Source organism: Panthera tigris, chromosome A3 (assembly GCF_018350195.1).
Source record: "Panthera tigris isolate Pti1 chromosome A3, P.tigris_Pti1_mat1.1, whole genome shotgun sequence".
Taxonomy (NCBI): domain Eukaryota; kingdom Metazoa; phylum Chordata; class Mammalia; order Carnivora; family Felidae; genus Panthera; species Panthera tigris.
This window is the reverse complement of record NC_056662.1, coordinates 120,079,588-120,085,587: the sequence shown is the minus strand read 5'-3', so window position 1 is coordinate 120,085,587 and position 6,000 is coordinate 120,079,588.

Sequence of the window (6,000 nt, the reverse complement as noted above, 5' to 3'; positions counted from 1 at the left end):
GTATCCCACTTTGCCCGGTTACTACAGGATAATTGGAGTCTACTCCTCTGATTTTCAACCCACTTTTTGTTCTTGGCAAAGAGTTTCCCCCTTTCTGTTTTTTCTTTCTTCCCTTCTTTCTCTCAGTCTCGACTAATTAAATTCTTTGTATTATTTTATACAGCATTTTGATATTTTTGTAGTGGAAGTTGGTCCACAATAGCTTGATACCCATGCTATTCTCACCAAAACACTCCACATGAGAACTTTAATCATACAGGAAATTACATTTAATCTGAGAGGTAGAGAATGAAAAATTAAGAATACAGAGAGTATGAAAAACAAATAACAGTGATATTAAAATGACAAGTTTGACAGGGAAGCCCCTAACATTTCTACACTCACCAAAGTATAGATTTGGATAGAAAGCATTAATTTTTTTTCTTTCAAAATCTTCCTGATTGTGTCTTTCTCTGATTCCATTTCTACCACCTTCCCTTGAATAGAGACTTTGATATTCCAGGGTTTGCTGAACATAAAGAGATTTAGGCCTTGTCCTGAGCCTTGTTTCCTGAGTATGCTTCCTCATACTCTTTCACCCCCAACGCTGCACTTCAATTTTTAGTTTTTTCTACCTTAGCAACAGGTTTCCGATTCCCTAGTCCCTTCCCGTGCCTCTCACCTGGGATTGCTTTCTAGGGCTTTATCTCAGCAATTCCCGCTCTCATTTCACACTCTTAATCCCTAAATTGCTAGCCATTCTTTCCCAATTCTTCATGCCAAAAAGGTTGGCATAACTTTAATCTCTTCATGGGTAGAAACTTGATAAATGGAAAGAAAAGGTGGGGGGGGGGGAGTCTCATGCAGGAAGGAATGTAGGAAAATTGCCACAGTTAAAGTGGAAGCAGAGAGGCCTTGTGTTGTAAAGCACAACCATGTCTTAATGCTCATATTTCATTTTTTTTCAGGTCCACACACATTTTTACTTCTCCATTTTGTGGAATCAATGGTGTTTCTGATTAAAGTCCTCCAAAGGATTCCTACTGCGTTTAGAGCAAAATTTAAATTTCTTGTAGTGACCTACAAGGACCAGCATGACCGGGTGCCTGTCTAGTTTCCAGTCTCATCTCTGTGTGTTCCTTTCAATAGGTGGATTCAAATCTTTTCTTATTTCTAGACATTTTTCTTGGATTCTAATTTTAAATATTTCTTCTATTTAGTACTTTGTTTTCATTCTGCAGGACTCTCTATTATCCATATGTTGGGTCTTCTTTGTGTATCTTCTCTATCTACCACTTTGAATCAACCTTAAATAAATGGATATCACTTCAACTCATATACGTACTCAGTGCCTAGTATGATAATGTGTACCTCAGTGAAGGATCTGAAAAACAAAAAAGAGAGAAGAATCAAACATGTTGTATGTTGCTTTTTATGGCCAATAGTTAGTCTACATGTGGAGGCAGCTCACAGAGAAAAGATAGCTTGATAAGGTGTCCAATGTATGATTAACTACTAAAATAGGGATAAAGATATTAGGTGATATAGGATTGAATTATGCAGTGAATCACGAAAACAAAAAGACTGCTTCTAAAATCCAGGCTTACTAGGCTCTGATGTGGAAATCTTGTCTTTTCCATTCGTTTATCAATGCTTACATTCATCTTATTTCAACACTTGCTGACATTATATTTATACTTCACATTTTTTCACTTTTGTGCTGCTCTACAAGTTTTCCTCTGGCAGATATTTGATGCTTGTTATGTGTTGCCTCAGAATTTTGCACAACCTTCTGTCGTAACACTAACTACTTGGGTTGTCACGGCCCAGAGCAGGGGCTCTAAAATCTGATGGATCTGGGGTAGAATCGCAGCTCTGCCCTTTACTAGCTTTGTGACTGCAACCAAGTTACCTAACCTACAGCTTTATTTTCTTCATCTGTCAGACAGGGGTAAGAATAAGAATAATTATAAGTGTAAACTTGATAATGCATGTAAAGTGCTTAGTACAATGTCTGGCGCCCACTAAATGTCAACTTACCTTTACAGGCACCTCTGTGTCTCCCCTCCTGTACTATGGTCTCTGTGGAGACAGGAACACAGTCCCAGTAAGTTTATTGAGTGAATTTACAGCTCTATGTAAATGTTCTTTTTCTTGACCAAAGGTCATATGCCATGTTGGTTCACTCTCTAGGGGGCTCTTTTATGGAGAAAAGAACCCCAAAGAACCTCCTTCATGCTCATCTGGTAGGGCATTCTTAGAAGTAAATAATCTAGTTATTGATACTTGTTCTCCCTATCTGTGGTTTAGCAAACTCTTGTTGATGCATTTCCCCAGAGTTCTTGTGTCCATTAGTTTTCCTGGCCACTTGCCCTATTGAAGACATGCCCGCAGTTTTTCTCGAATGGCTAATCATTTTTCCTTTCAAATTTACCTTTACTTATTTATTTTTTAAACGTTTATTTATTTACTTTCAGGAGGGGAGGGGCAGAGGAGAGGGAGAGAGAGAATCCCAAGCCTGCTCTGGGCTGTCAGTGCAGAGCCCTGTGGGGGGCTCCATCTCACGAACCGTGTGATCAGGACTTGAGCTGAAATCAAGAATGAGATGCTTAACCAACTGAGCCACCCAGGTACCCCTTAAATTCACCTTTGAATCCTTATTCCAGGGTACACTGTATGCAGCTAAACTTATTTTGCATTTAGCAACTCTGAGAAATATAAACATGCAATTACAGGACACATTATCCTCTTTCCTGTAGTTACCCCAATGTTGCTTTCCCCGTGAACTTTATTAAGAGTTTAAAGGGGGAAACCAACCTAGCTATCTTTCTCTTTGACTTACTGCAGTAATTAAAATAGTTCCTTTAAAAGTAATGTGTGGATATATTTAGAGAAATATAGGTATAGTTGTGGATATACTGGAGATATGTACATGGTTGTATATATGGATGAAAAAGTGTTGCAAAATATATCTCAAAAAGTTAATGGTGGTAATTGGTAACCATTGGGTGGTGATATTATGAGTATTTATTTTTTCTTTGTACTTAAAAAAATATTTTTTAATGTTTATTTCTTTTTGAAGGAGAGAGAGACAGAGTGTGATTTGGGGGGCAGGGGGGCAGAGAGAGAGGGAGGCACAGAATCCGAAGCAGGGTCCAGGCTCCAAGCTGTCATCACAGAGCCCGATGCTGGGCTTGAACCCACGAACCGCGAGATCATGACCTGAGCTGAAGTCCGATGCTCAACCGACTGAGCCACCCAGGCACCTCTTTCTTTGTACTTTTCAACATAAATCCTTGTTGGGTTTCTTTCCTTTCTGCTCTCAGTTTAGCTGTGACAATTTTCTCAGAGACTGCTAATTGTCTTCAAAGTCCCTTTTTCCATTCTTCTTTAGTAATAGAATTTTTAGCTGAGTACAGGGATGCCCAGAATAAATACTACGTTTTACAGCCTCTCTTGAAACTGGGTTTGAGCCACGTATCTACCTTCTGGTTCATGGGATGTCCTTAGAAATGTCACGTGCGATTTGGAGAAAGGGTCCTTGAATAGGAGATGTGCATTTTTCCTCTGTTCTTTGTCCTTACCGACTGAGAAGCAGATGTAGTGGCTAGAAGTTGATAAGCCCTTTTGGATCATGTAGACAAAGGTCCCGCTGCAGGGACAGCAAACTGGAAAGCTGGAAGAAGCCAGGATCCATGACGACTTTGTTGATGGGCCCATCCACGCTTCTAGGCCCCTCCTCTCTGGATGGCTTACATGAGAGCAACATGGATGTTTAAGCCACTATTAATTTTGATTTTATGGTACAAACAAATCAAATCTTAACTGACATGGAATTAGTGTATCATTCCTATTATGCTTTGCCTCAAAGGTGAAGAATTTATATTATACGCTCTTCCCTGGACATGTATAACATAATTTCCATAAGTGAACTGTTCTGCCTTAGTTCTTAAACTGTTTTAAGACTGTTCAGTCTCACAAAGCTCTAGTTCCATGCATGGCCACATCAGTACACATTTTCCAGGAGACAAATGTGTGTGTTTGTGGCAGAACCCGTTTGTCATCGCAAAATTTTAGAAACCACTGATTAAATGGTTAATGTAAATTAATGTAAACATGGTTAAATAAATTGTGGTATATTTCTGCTATTGAATATTATACAACAGTGAAAATTCATTAACTATAATCATATTATTAATAAATCTCAGGAACATAATGTTGGGCCAAAAGAATAAGTCCCAGAAGATGACGTATAAGTTCAAAAACAAATAAAAGGAGCATAAAGTTTTGGCCCAAACATATGTGTAATAAAATGTACAGAGAAGCGGGGCGCCTGGGTGGCTCAGTCGGTTGGGCGGCCGACTTCAGCTTAGGTCATGATTTCGCGGTCTGTGAGTTCGAGCCCCCGTCGGGCTCTGTGCTGACAGCTCAGAGCCTGGAGCCTGTTTTGGATTCTGTGCCTCCCTCTCTCTGACCCTCCCCCATTCATGCTCTGTCTCTCTCTCTATCTCAAAAATAAAAATAAACGTTAAAAAAAAAATGTACAGAGAAGCAATAGTATGATAGAGGGGCCTGGGGGGGCTCAGTTGGTTAAGTGTCCAGCCCTTGATTTGTGGCTCAGGTCACCATCGTACAGTTCCTGAGATTAAACCCCCAGTCAGACTCTGTGCTCACAGCATGGGGCCTGCTTGGGATTCTATCTCTCTCTCTCTCTCTCTCTCTCTCTCTCTCTCTCTCTCTCGCCCTCCCCCAGTCACACTCATGCTCTCTTCCAAAATAAATAAATAAACTTAAAAAGAAAAAAACCCTGGGTATGATTAAAGCAAAATTTATGAGGACGGTTACTACCGAGCGGGCATTTGGGGATGCGACAGAAGAGGAACACGTAGGTCAATGTAAGTCATGGAGGCCTTTTAGCTCACGGGTTGAGAGTTGGATCTGAGTGGTTTATTGTATTATTATATAGATTATATAGAGTATCAATCAATTTAATGAAGTTTATGTAAGGACCAAAGGACGAATCATAGTCCTTGATTCATGGCACATTATTAACATGAATCAGGATTATGATTAATCCAGTCTTGTGCTTTTGAAGTTCACAAAGCAATCATAGTACTTATGAAGCTGCCTATTAGGCAGGACTCGTTTTATTTCTATAAACCAGGCAACAAGCATGGATGCGTTTCTATTTGTGTACCCAACTGTTTCCCTATCCAGGTTTTTAAAAATAAACTTTTAATTTTAGAATAGTTTTAGATTTACAGAAAAAAAAGTTGCAAAAATTGTACAGTTACTGCAAACACCCCACCAACGACCAACCCTCTTTTACCTAAGTGTTAACATTTTACATTACTACGATACATTTGTTCCAATTAATGTACCAGGGATGGCACGTTATTATTAACCCTAATGAGATTGTAAGCGTCCTGAGAGCAGGGCTTGTGCGTCTCAGCACTCCCTAGCATCTTGCCTCTAGTCAGCTCCACGTGTGGGGAATTGATGAGGAAATTAAACTTCCTAAGTGACTAAATTATCCGCAGAAATAAGGCCCATATTTCATGATCACTTATAATTTGCTTTAAGCAGCTAAAGCTGCTTTGAGATATAACCCTGAGCTAAGTTGGGTTTAATGTTCTTAAAAGTCACTGTTTCTGAATTATTTACAAGGGTTCTCATTAGAATGAGCGCAGGGAGCTGAGTGCTGAAGTGGGTATTTTTTTTCTTCCCTCGGTTTCTTTTCTAAATCAGGTCACAGAAAATGGATGCTATTTCTTTAAATAATATAACCAAGCTGATCCCTGGATTACAATTAGGTTACGTAACTTGCTTATGAGCTGCTTTTCATTAAGACTTGCAGTGGGCAATGGGGCTTTACATTTCAGAGCAAAGCTGGAGAACAATCCTGCTAAAAGCCAGAACACATGCGGTGTCAGAGGCAAGGACTGTAATAACATCGGCACGGGAATGAGTTCAATGTAGGCGGCTTCTTTTCTCTTTAAATCCTTAAAACATCCTTTGTCC